Source organism: Ursus americanus, chromosome 5, assembly GCF_024610735.1.
Source record: "Ursus americanus isolate L20-20 chromosome 5, mUrsAme1.1.p, whole genome shotgun sequence".
NCBI classification, from domain to species: Eukaryota; Metazoa; Chordata; class Mammalia; order Carnivora; family Ursidae; genus Ursus; species Ursus americanus.
The window spans coordinates 42,785,022-42,798,766 of NC_142131.1; the positions used below are offsets into that span (position 1 = coordinate 42,785,022).

The following is a 13,745-nucleotide window of genomic DNA, read 5'->3' on the forward strand; positions in this document are numbered from 1 at the left end:
CAAGTTAGCTTATTTTAACCAAATAGCTAGAAAAAAGGAGACAGTGAGAAAAAAATCTTTAATTTCCTTCTTTGCTTGAGTATTCTAGCTATTTACAAGGAAAAGATTGATTCTTCACGCTTTTTTTGTGTGTGTGTTTCTGATTGGTTAGTCTGTAAGCAGTGAAAGCTATTTCAGGAAAAGCAAATACAGTTGAAACTGTTAGCAAAATCTTGAGAATATCTTTCTTATTTAGACCAAATGCAACATATCTGGAGACATTAAATTTGGATTATAATGTGTTCTAATTTACTTGCATAAAAAACATTTTAATTTGGATTTAAAATAATTCATTGGAGTTATTTATTTTAGACAGTATGGAAGATAGTGCCCTTGGAACTTATAGGGAACTATAAAATCAGAGAAATCAAATTATATACTTCACTTATAGTAACAATGCACAAGCAAACTTTGACAAGGGATAAATAAAAATTGGCAGCTAAAAGTGTAAGTAGCAATTCTATTAATTTCTAGTTCGAAACAAAATAAATATCATTTGTTTTTATTAATTATATTAATTTATTAGTTATGAATACGGTTCAGCATTAGTAATTATACACCCTACTATATGCTTTGCATTCTACTGAATGCACATCTCATGCTTATTATTTGCATCTCATGCTTCTTATGTACTAAGTTGTATGCTCATCGAAGATTTGAAAACATTACAGGGCTTGTTTCCAATAGATGGTGACTTCTAGACTCTCCTCCTCATTGATACCTGATAACGAGTCCCAGGATACCGTACATGTCTAACTACTGGATGGTGTGAAAGGAATAGGATGTGGCACTAGTGTTTCAGAAATCCCCCCCCCAAAAAATGCAGTTTAAGCTGTACTGTATGATTTGCAGATACATTATGAAACTTGCCTTCATCTGGCAAAGTTATTTCATTGTCCTTCGGTCACGTTCTGATCCTTTCCAAAATACAACAAGCACTGGGATGTCTAAGGGTGAGTTTTCCATGTATTTAAGTGCCCATGTTGGTAGTTCAAACAAGCATTTTTCCTAACAAGAGGTTAGACTGACATCCTGAATCACCATCATGGGCCAGTCTTCTTTGGAGTTTGAGAGACTTTGTCCATTGATGTGCTTTAATTTGTATGTGAATAGCACATGTAATAAACTATTTATACATACTGTCTTCACTGTTCTGTGAACTGTTCTCCTTTGTCTCTCCATTTGAAGTATAAATCCTTTGAGGCCAGAGGCTCTCTTATATGTGACAGGAGTGCCATTAATGCATATTTGATGAAGCATCTTGCTACGTTGTCTTAGTTGGTATCACCCCTTTATTTGCAAAGTCAACTTGTTAAATAATCAGGGCCTATCACAGGCCAAGAGTCCAGTAGAAGGTTAGGGAAGTAGGAGGGCAGTAAGCCGCTCTGGTCTCACATTTTCAGATGTCTTGTCAGTACTCAAAAAGATTATGCATTCAACTACAGCAATGCACTGACAATAATGAAAAAAAGATGTTTATTGTATAGCTATAAACTTTTAACAGGCCACACCATCTCAAATGAACCATGAATCCCTATGCATATGTATGTGTACACACTCTTAAATTCTACAGTTATCTTTTGAATAGCACATTTTTGTTGCATAGCATTCCTAGACTTAAAGGTATTAAACTGCTTAATATAAACATTTAAATTTTCCCACAGTTTTGCAACTTTGTTTTTGCATTTAATATGTGAGATCCTTAAAACATGGAAGTAGCCTAAGATTACCTTGACCTTTGAGAGGCATTGGATATGATTTTACTGTTGAAGCAACTGAAATAACTGGGCATTAGCCAACATTTCTTCATTAAATTTCTCCTTTATAAGACTGCTGGTTTAAGAAAAGTATTTTATGTTCTGTAAAATCCTCAAATGTGTCTAGTATAGTATATTGTTTTTTCTTTGAAGATAGAATGGACATGAATGCCTGATACTGGTGGTGAGCTTAACTTTAAACTGGAATAGTTTTCTTCAGCGTTCATTCAGGATAAAGGAAAGCCATGTCTACAATATATGAAATTCAGTTAAAGAGTCTGCTTTGTTAAAGTAATAGCAAATCACATACATTGGATGAGTATTCATCCCTGAGAAATACGATTTTGAACAGTTACATAATGCTTAAAATACATTTGCAAGTGGTTTTTCAGCAGTGACAAATTTTTGTCTTTTGTGGGTAAAATACATTTTTATAGAAGGCCAAATATGGTTAATATATAGCTTTATTAAGCCAAATTTGATTTGCTACAGAGAGAAAGAGAGGATTACATACTCAGGAGGCTACTTTTCCTCTGTGGCTCTGGAATGAGTGCCAGTCCTCCTCCTCTAAATGACCTCTCCCATCATTTTAGAGGAAAGAGAAGGGAAGAGTGTGTTCATCACATTAGGTTTGAGGAGAGAATGTAAATGACTGAATTTATGTTGGAGTTTTAAATATGGTACCTAAAAATAATAAAAAAAAAAAATTGGAAAGAAAATGATCTGGGAAGGAAAGAAAGAAAAAGAAGTAAGACTTAGCAGGTTGGTGGACTCTGCCAACTCCCCAAGGGAACTACGGGACATTTCGTCTTTCTAAATGTTATTGTTTAAAAGTATAGTAACTTCAAGGAAACTTTAAATAGAAAATTACTCTTCAAGAAATGGTCTCATCTTCCAACCAGAACAAATCACAAAACTGTCTGCTTTCTCTCCTCTCAGAAAGCGACATTAAAAAAAAAGAAAGAAAGAAAAAACAATTACGGGGTGACTGTGGAGTGGGTGGCATGCGAATAGAAGAGAAAGTCATCCAAGGCACATTTAGGACAGAGGGGGTTCTGCTAGCGGTCCACAGGCCAGAAACAGGAAGCAGTTCTAGTTTTACCATCTCTTACACTAAGCGGGGTCGTGGGTGCACTAAATAATTGAGATTCTCAGAAAAATCTCCAAATCTCTTTTTCGCCAGTAGTATCAACATCAACATCCCTCCCCCAGGATTTTAACAGAGCTGCCAAATAGGTGATTAAATGAATTCATTGATGCATACTTGTACCTCTTATAGAAGGGTTAACAAGTAAATTTTTCAATATGAAACAGACCGATCAGTGGAAAGGAGGATTAACAACCAATCAGATGGAGAAACAAAAAGCACAAAGTGATATTGGAGCCATGGAAAGATAAAGCCGTTTTTACTAAAACAAAAGCCCTCAACGACCTTAAATCATCCCCTGTGCTCTTAGAAATTTACGTTCAGACCTGCGACTTGGATCCGGACAGCCGATAGTAGCAGACGCGGGCAAGGACAGGAGCAGAGTGTGGTTTCAACTACTCCGTTACCACGGAAACCTGAGCAGTAGCACGTCAGTTGTTGTCAAAGTAAACCAAGCAGTACGCACTAGAAATACGGGCTGCAGCCAAGGCCTTAGGAGGTGAAATGGGTGCCATCAACAAATCAAAGTGACACTGGGATGTCACTTCCCGGATACCACATTCATGCCTCCCATCGCATAGCATTTTTTTTAAGCTTTTCAGATATAAAAGACATGATGACTCTTGTTTTTAGTGCCCCACAACTCATCTCATTTAATTCTATGGGGAAGAGAATGGGAATACTTACCACTAAATAAGAGACAAAGAATGGAAGGTTCAGGGATGAGAGGCCACACAGACACAGGAGGGCAGTCAAGTCTGGAGTAATAGTAGTAAGTAAGTAATAAGATCTAATTTCTAACGGCCACTTATCCGGTGCCATGCCACGTCCCCAGTAATGTACACACATTATCTCTTTAATGGCACAAAACAAACCCACGAGGTGGATCTAGTATTGTCTTTATTTTGTAGCTGAGGAAACTAGGCAGAGTTTAAGAAATGTGCCCAGGCGTGACCCCCAGCAGTCTGTCCCAGAGCCTAGATTTCTAAATAGTCACTCTGCTACCTCCAGTTTCCTGACCAAATCTTCCCATGACCACACAAGGAGGAGTTCCATCATGAGAGCCGCTATGCTAATAGATTCACTGTCCTTCTCGCTTCAACTCAGAATCTTTCTCTGAAGAAAGAGCACCTTGTAATTTGATGTAGAACATGGCTTAGTGGTCAATTAAAATATAAAGTTACTAAATAATATCTGAACTGTCATCTAACCTGATTGATACTGGTTTAAAGCAATGTTAAACAAGAGCATCAAAATGTAAGTATTTCTTGGGGTGCCTGGGCAGCTCAGTCGGTTAAGTGGCCGACTCTTGATTTCAGCTCAGGTCGTGATCTCCGGGCTGTAAGATTGAGCCCTGCTTTGGGCTCTGCGTAGGCGTGGAGCCTGCTTAAGTTTCTCTCTCTCCCTCTGCCCCTCCCCCTGCTCTCTTTCTCTCTAAAAAAAAAAAGGATTTCTTAAATAAAACAAAAACAAATAAACAAAAAAAACCAAACCAAACCAAAAACAAAACAAAACAAAACAAAACAAAAAACCAATCAGTGATTAAAGCAGCCTGGCTCTATCCTCTCCCTGGATTTTACTCCATGGGCTTCCATCTGGTTCATTTCATCTGGCCAAAAACATGGGTCATGTGGTTGTATTTCACTGCCAAAATGTTGCTCCTCGGCCAGCTGTTCAGTGGAGCCTGAAGATTCTCTGAGCAAAAGAGGTCAACTTCATCCTGTTTCATGCCACTGGCATTGTTTCGAATATTAAACAGACCTTCTTAAGGATACTCCAAATTGGGAGTAATAATAACATAATTGAAAATGGGAAAAATAGTTACCGTAAAGGCAACATAACAATTGTTACAGGAATAACAGGCAGGTTAACAATGGTAGCACATGTGGGCAGAGGTAGCATGGTATAAGGGAAAGACTTTGGTTTTAGAGCTGAACAGGTGAAGTTTGAATCCAACTCCGCTGCTTTCTTGACTGGGCAATTTCCCTAACCTCTATTAGCAGATTCCATGTCTATAAATGGAAAATATTAATGCCTACTTCAGAAGGCCATTTTGCCCCTCAGTGAGAATATGTACAGAAAAGTGGGTTGTGTACCCCTTCTTTTATAGCATTTTCCACTGTCCTCTTATCATTTCACCAATTTTGTGATGCTTCTTTGTCACATAGGCATATAGGTTGGCCATTATCACGGGGGCCACCTTTGCCTGCAGAATAGTACAGTGCAGCTGGCGGCTTGCATGTCTAAGCAGCTGCGTCTTTGAGAGGTGCTGTGGAGTAATGGTTGGGAGCTGGCTGGCTCCAGAGCCACACTGCTGATGTTCTGATTTCCATACTTTCATTCCCAGCTATTAGACATTGGAAAGTTATTGAACTTGTTTGCCTCAGTTTCCTGATCTGTAAAATGGGATGTTGTGAGGATTAGGTCTGTTAATCATATATAATTCCTGGCACATGAAAACACTAAAATAAATGTGAGCTATTATTAATACTAGAATGCAAGCTCCGTGTGACAGTAATTTTTGCCTTCTTCTTTCCACCCCTTTATCTTTAATGCCTGTAAGGGTGTGTGACGTGGTATAGGTGGTTGACGAATGTGGCTTGAATGAATGAAACTATCAGCAAATGTTTTTAGACCCCTGACAAGAACGGGGACACTCTACTTCCTTTCCCCACGTTCACAGAGCAGAGGGCCAAAGCTGAAGAGACCCAAGAGTTCATCTGCTCAAACCCATCATCTCACATTAAAAAAACCTAAAAAGACCAGGGAACCTGGGTGGCTCAGTTGGTTGAACATGAAACTCTTGACTTTGGCTCAGATCACATTCTCAGAGTTGTGAGATCAAGCCCTGTCTCGGGCTCCATTCTGGGCGTGGAGCCTGCTTGGCATTCTTTCTCTCCTCTGCCTGCACCCCCCCCCCTCAATAAAAAGGAAAGAAGGAAAAAAAGAAAAGGAAAAACCTCAAGGCCTAGAGAGAACCCAGGTCATGAAATTTGATAGTGTCACAGCCAGAGCTCGAAACCATGGCTCTGTGCGCTTCTGCACAATTTTTTCCTCCAGTGTCCCAGCGCCTCACTTCAGTGTAGATCCCATCTAATTCAATGCCTTGGTGAGGCAGCAAACAGAATCGTTTGGCACTCCCTTTCTGCAACTAAGGAGGAGTGCAAGAGTCAGAATTGGGCAGCCACCACAAAAGGATGGGCTTCTAAATACTAGAAAGACTGTCACGTAAAACTAACCTTAGGCACTTTACCTACAAGTCTGAAAATCCCTTCCTACAACAGCTGCGGTAGGTTTTTTTTGTAGGGGACTTTTTGTGAATAAAATTTTTGCCGAAGGCATTAGCTGAGATTTCCTAAATTGAAAGAAAGTCATATCTCAAAGGTATCTGTGTAATTAGCAATGCAATGCCAACCAGAAACAGAGATGAAGAGGGGAAATAAGGCTTGTGAGTTCTCTGTACTATCAAGATAGCACATGGAGCAACCACAGACAGAAAGACATAAAACTGTGTGCAATTATTACAAAAGTACTGATTAAGAGGTGGCTGTGGGCTACCAACCGGCATGGAGCACTGTCAAGTGTGGACAGGCAGGAGAGGCAGAAATCAAGGTGGCAGAAGAAGCAAAGACACCCCCCAGTGCTGAGAGCTTGTAATTATGCTTGTGAATAGTTCTGATGGTCCACGTAAGAGCCATACCATGCTTTTAAAACTATACGATTTCAGAATGTGTAATGGAAGAGAGCATCCTGGTTTAATTTGTGGCCAGTAAAATTTATATTATTGTCATAATGTTGATTTTATGATTTTCAGCTAGTAGAAATTTGACTGTAAGTCATGAAACTGAGGAATCCCCAGCGCATAATTTTAAAGGATAGTACCTTCAGTGAGCAGCCCGGAGTAGACTTGTTTAGTCTGAGCAGAGCAAATAATGAGCACTTTACGAGACAGGGAGCATTTGCTTCTGTACCCCTTCCTTTGCTGCTTCTCATTGTGGAGGCCCCAGTCCCGATCGGTTTTGCCCCCCAGATAGCCACCTCCTGCCTTGGCTATGCCCCCTCATAACGTCCAGTTTGTTTTTCACTTTCAAACCATAATTGGAGAGCTTTTCTAATTTTCTTGATAAGGGGATGAAGAAAGCCTCTGACTTTCTGTAAGGCTGAGTTAGACAAGTACGCAGAGTTACTGTGAATCATATGTACGCCCCGTTCTGAAAAGAAAGCTTGAGAGAGAACCTGAAAAAGAGAAGCTTTGTGGTGGGCTAAAGGGATAAACTAAGAACTAATGTGACCATGAACAAATCACTCAAATGTAATCAGAATTCATATAAAAGATGAATACATTCTTTCAGAAACTATTTTTGAATGCCTATGATAAGCCTTTTCATTAGTGGGCTGGTGAATATTAACAGCCAGCTTTCTGTGAAGATACACACACATGCACACGCACACACACGCACACACACAAAAGCCTATTTGTAATATTGCTGATTTCCATGGCAAAAGTCCTCCCTGCGGCCCATCTCAAGTTGTAGAGGGCACTAAGTGGAGAGTTCGCAAGCAGTATAGCACATATAGATACGGAGATGTAAACGACCTCAAGAACATCCATGATATCACAGTGTAGGCAAACTATAAGGAAGGGGAGAGTTTTGAATATTTATTACGTAATTATAACAACGTATTTAATTAAAGCAATTTTTAATTATAAGTTTATATAATTTAACTTTTTATAGTTGCTAGGTATAACAACCAATTTATCCATACTCCTGAAAATTTAAGAGTCTGCTCTTGTCAGCTGGTATGGACAGCTCCCGCACCCCACCATGCCTCCTAATTTCTTAGCTACCTAAAACTATTGACCTTATAGGAGGGATAGAATGATGAGTAAAATGGATTAGGTCTTTGCTCTCATAAAGCTTTCATTGTAGTCGAAGAAGGCAGAATACAAAGGCAGAAATAAAATAACACAGGTACTGAGATAAGAGATTCTGCTTGGAAAAGTCAAGGAAGCCTTCATACAGAAAACAACAATTTATTTACATAGAACTTGAAGTATATCCATTCCATATATCCATAAGTACATTGCAGTCCTAGGCAGACAAGACATAACTCAGAACTGCACTGAATTGATGGAAACTTATGAATATTGACCTCATCACTGTCTTCTTGGGTAGATCAGAGTCCAGTCTCCTCACTGAATTTGCCTTTGTTTCTCCTTTATTGTATACATGTAAGGAGGAGGAGGAAAGGGGGGGTGGATATTATACTTTCTGTCGCATTATTTCTTGTAATCTTCAAAAAGTTTCAAACGTAGGAAATGTTAAAGTTAAAAAAATATAATACCTATATTAATACTTTTTTTTTTGGCTTGGTTTATCTGTCCATGTCAGCCCCAAAACATAGATGTCATAAGCTAAGAGTAATGATGTGATGAATTTTTTATTTTCAAAAGCAATCGTACAAATTTAAAATGTTGGATTAGAAGGAAAGCTAGTCAGACCAACTTTTCTCTAACACATAAATTTTTAGGATGGTGCCTGTAAATATTATGTTTCTAATGCTTGTTCGTTGATCCCTTTTGGCAATTAACTTGTCTTTAATTGATTTGTGGATTATCCACTTGAAGTTGCTATGGATAAAGGAATGCAATGGCAGAATTTGTTTATATAGGATAATAAAATGGATTGGCTGGGAAGAGAGGTCTAACTCTGTAAAGTAGCCTTGGTTTTTAGGGATTTTCCTTTCCAAGTAATGGCAGTGTTTAGATAGATGGAAAATGAAAAACTATCTGAATCTGATTAGTGTTCTCATCTAAAGGGAAGGTTTATGTCCTGTTTAAGAATCGCATTAATTTGATGATGTAAGTACATTCTCTAGTGAAAGAGGGGTCACCGTAGGGGAGAGAGAAACATGACAAAATAATCTTTTTGCCATTTTTGGGTTGCACTTGATAAAAAGTTTTCTGCTCGTATACTCATATAATTGTTTTATTTCTATATTTTACCATTGCCTAGAAAGTGGCTATTTTCCCACCATAACCTTATTTAGTCATTTGTTATAAAGTTCACAATGTCTTGAGCAAAGTCAGTTACCTGTTGCCAATAGTGTTGGTGTTGCTGGTGGGTACGTTTTCGTTCTGTCTCCCCTGGTTAAGGAAGAGGATTACTACCACTTGTGTTGTGTGCGCTGCTCCCCTGACCCCTGGCTGAGATACTCAAGGACAAAAAACAAAACAAAACAAAACAAAACAAAACTGAGGTGTCTCTTCCTAAAGAAAACCCATTTGGACTGAGTTAACAGAACCATCAGAGAGCTCTCACTTGCAGAAATGCCGAGAAAGGGAAAGAAGACATTTCTGGAGAGGGAAACAATTATCTTGTGTTTTGAAATGAATTTGAAAGGCTTAATGTTTGTGTTAGCCCTATAGGATTTAAAAAATAAGTATCTTGCCTCGTCAGTTTTGGTACAAAGGGAAAGGACTCTCTTTCCTTATTTTTCCATAAATAATATTTCCATAAATTATTTTTATGTAGCCCTTAGCACTCTAAGAGAATCTGATCGGTAGGAGATGATAGGTGCGAATGTGCAACTGGGTGAGAAAAGAAATGCTTAGTTATATTCATATAACCAACACTCAGATCCAGAAATAAAACATGACCAAGGATACCCTTTCATCCTCCCTTCAGTCACTATGCTTCCAAAGATACCCACCATCCTGACTTCCAAGAGCATAGATTTGTTTTGCCTGTTTCTGAACTTTTTTATGAATGAAATTATACAGTATAAACTCTTCTGTTTTGGCTTCTTCCCATCAACATTGTGATAGTAATGTTCATCTGTATTGTTTTGTGTGGTTGTAGATTGTTCATTCTCGTGATTATATTTCATCAAGTGAATATACTGCAAATTACTCATTAATTTGTTGGTGGATAGCTGGATATTTTAGTTTGAGACTATTATGAATAGAGATGCTATGAACTTTCTAGGATATGTCACATGATAAGTGTGCATGGAGTATGTGTAAGTTTGTGTGCATACACATATGTTGGGTGTATCCTTAAGAGTAGAATTTCTGGGTTGCTGTGTATGCATGTTTTTAGATACCACCAAATAGGTTCCTAAAGTGATTGTACCATTTATATAATTCCCAAAGCAGTGTTCCAGTTTCCCACCTCCTTGCCAAGGGCAAGCCATCTAGGTATTCCACTTTCAATGACAGCATCTTTTTTTTTTTTTTTAAGATTTTATTTATTTATTTGACAGAGATAGAGATAGCCAGCGAGAGAGGGAACACAAGCAGGGGGAGTGGGAGAGGAAGAAGCAGGCTCATAGCAGAGGAGCCTGACGTGGGGCTCGATCCCATAACGCCAGGATCACGCCCTGAGCCGAAGGCAGACGCCTAAACGCTGTGCCACCCAGGCGCCCCCTCAATGACAGCATCTTAATAAATGATTACGTAGGAGATGGATATTCTAATTTACAGGACCTCTTTTTCCAGGAATAGTGAAGCATTCACATTCTACTTCTCCTCATAAATAGTACACAACTATGAAAGGAGTGCCCCTAGTAGAAAACTTGACTCCCTGTGCAGAAAGAGAATTGACCCTGTCTTTGACCCATATTCAACTTAAGTCTGTAATCTTATTCTTACACTTTATTCGGATTCATTTATCAACCCAACAATAACCATTGTGAGCAAAACCAATTAATAATCTTTTTATTCAATTTTAAAATGACCATCTCCTACTTTTAGTTCTAGCTATATATCCTATGCTCACTTTAAATGAGGTTTTTCCCATAAATTATTTCTTGGAAATGTTGTTTTGGGCTTTTCCTGAGCCAACTTAACCTGTGTAAACACACTAGTGAATACATAGGCAATACAAGTAATGATACAGTACATTCCCTTTATTCTTTTTCTTCTTTCTTTGTATTTTTTTTTTAAATGTCAAAATTTATTTATTTAAGTGTCAAGATTCTGGTGACATATAATCCTCTTTGTATGTCATCCCATCTAAAGCTCGTCATAAACTGATTTATGATACCAGTCTGACTTCTGGTACATCAAGTAAGTAAGCTGATCCAGGTTCAGTTTGTACCATGTCAAAATGTGATCATTAATTTTAGATGATGACTGGAGAAATTTAGCATGTGTAATACCTGTGGGTCCTATTTCTTGGAGCTTTCAAAATCCAATCCTAAGTCTCTCTAATTGGTGGCATATTCCATAGAACAAAAAGAAAAGTAAGGCAGTATAAATGTATCCTGGGGGTTTCATGATATGAAACAATGTATACTTTATTACCAGACAGATACTTTAAATGGTGAACTTTGAAAATAAGAGTGTCTACATAAGGCCACCTGACTTGAAAATTGGGAAAGGCATTAAGGATTTATAATGTTTTCTTTTAAATTTTAATCTCTACCTTAGTGGGCTCCTGAAGTTGTTATATTTGAGCGTCACTTTTAGATTCCTCAGAAATGAGGTTTTACTAAAAATATAATCCTCAGAACCAACATTTCTCGGTGCCTAAAATTCCCAGGGTCCCACTGGAACTCATACGAATTCTTCGAGGTCACTAAAGTGTTGTTACCAATACCAGATATTGCTACCAGATAGCAGCTTAGCATCGCTAATCATTTTGTCAATGATAAATAAAAAATTATCATTGAGCCTTGGTAAATAAGAGTCCACAGAATTCATTTTAACCTATCAAATATTTCAAACTATCAAATCTTTTAGCAAAACTGCTAAAGGAATACAGAATGGCTTATCTTTGTTTTCAATTCCCTGTTATCCTACCTGTTGCCGGGGGTGACTATAAGATATGAAATATCCAAATTCAAACAGAAAGGGGAGTGCGAGGGATAAGAACCATCCTTTAAGTAGATAATCAGCCTAATAGTCAGCAAATGCAGACGGATCCACCAGGCATGTTAGCGTTCAGCCTCTATTGGGGAACTTATTCTGAGAGAGTGCTTTATAGAAGAATCTGACAAGGAAAAAACAAAAACAAAAACAAAAAACAAAACAAAAAGACTTTGGAAAATAAAATAAACAAAGGACATGATATTGTTCAGGCTTTATTTATATCTTAGATTTTTCTTCCTTGTTTTCAAGCATTTTACTATATTTATTTTTTTAAGATTTTATTTATTTGTCAGAGAGAAAGAGAGACAGAGAGCACAAGCAGAGGGAGCAGCAGGCAGAGGGAGAAACTGGCTCCCCACTGAGCAACTGAACAAGGACCCCGATGTGAGACTCAGTCCCAGGACCTTGGGATCATGACCTGAGCCCAAGGCAGATGCTTCACCAACTAAGCCACCCAGGCATCCCTCATTTTACTATATTTAAATGAATATCTAGCTTAGGCTCAGTATCAGAAACTGAAGAACTGACACTTTTGCTGAAAAGAATAAGACAGTTTGTAATTAAATACTAAATACTATGCTTCAGACCAGTGCCTCTAAAAACTGGATGCACACGTATCTCCTGGGGATCTTGTTAAAATGCAGATTCTGACTGAGTAGGTCAAGAGTAAGGCCTGAGATTCTGCATCTGCACCAAGCTCCAAGATGTTGCTAATGCTGCTGTTCTTTGGACCCCAATATGAGTAGAAAGGGTTAAGGAGATAAAAGTGCAAAGGAGACATCCCCCCTGAGAGTCCTTCCAGCAGGGCTTAATATACTGTCACCATCTTGGTGGAAAACAAGAAGACTCAGCTGGTAGTGATTGCACATGATATGGATCCCATCAAGCTGGCAGCCTTCCCGCCTGTCCTGGTTCATCAGATGAGGGTTCCCTCTGCATTCTCAAGAGAAAGGCCAGGCTGGGGCATCTGGTCCACAGGAAGATCTGCACCATCGTTGCCTTCACACAGGTTAACTTGGGAGACAAAGGAGCTCTGGATAAAGCGGGCAGAAGCTATCAAGACCAATTATAATGACAGATATGATGATATCTGCCATCACTGAAGAGACAATGTCCTGGGTCCAAAATCAGTGGCTCACAGTGCCAAGCTGGAAAAGGCAAAGGTTGAAGAAGTAGCAGAAAAACTAGGCTAAGTGTATGCTGTTGAGTTTTCTGTACATAGAAGTAATAAAGATTCTCCTACCAAAAAAAAAAAAAAAAGTAAATTTTTAAGATAGAGCAAATCTTGCAAGTAAAGTACACAGGTCTGCTTCCATGTGAAATCAATCAAAATTTAATTGTGATCCCCTAGCAGAATCCAGAAGTAATCCTCATACTTGTTAGTATAGTAGACTTCATGACACAACGCACCGATACACAACCAAAATATGTAGACAATGAAAATGAATCATGGGAACTTTTGTAAATGCTTAAAATAAATACATATCTGCAGCTTTTAATGATATACTCCAGGTTCAATTGATTGAAACAGTCTTAAGATGACACCACTGACAGGGAAGATGAGTGGGAAAGATGGAAAATTTAAGCTGTTTTGTTTTTTGAGATGTTCAGAATGAGGTTGCCAGAACATTTGCTTTTACATGAATGATTTAAACTACTGAAAAAGAGCCTTGAGACACATCTAAAGTAAGAATTTAAGAGACCAAGTCTGGAAGCCAGCCCCATCCACCAATACTGTTTCCATCCTCAGAGAAGAATCTGTAATGCTTCTGAGAAAGCTGACGCATATCCTATACCACCAGAAATATCAGGAGGTTGGTTTTAAAAACTTAGTGATCACTTTTCAAGCATTTTTACACATCTTTTACTCTCAGTGACAGTGAATTATGGGGAGAGGAGAAGGCATGAGCCAGGACCTTTTTTAGTT

The 13,745-nt window shown here is 38.4% G+C and overlaps 1 protein-coding gene across 15 annotated transcripts in view; it reads left to right on the forward strand.

Annotated features, from left to right (window-relative positions):
• The window catches only part of PDE4D (phosphodiesterase 4D), a 1,386,129-nt gene that overhangs the window by 1,035,197 nt on the left and 337,187 nt on the right, over positions 1–13,745 (forward strand). The gene's annotated exons all lie outside the window — the stretch shown is intronic.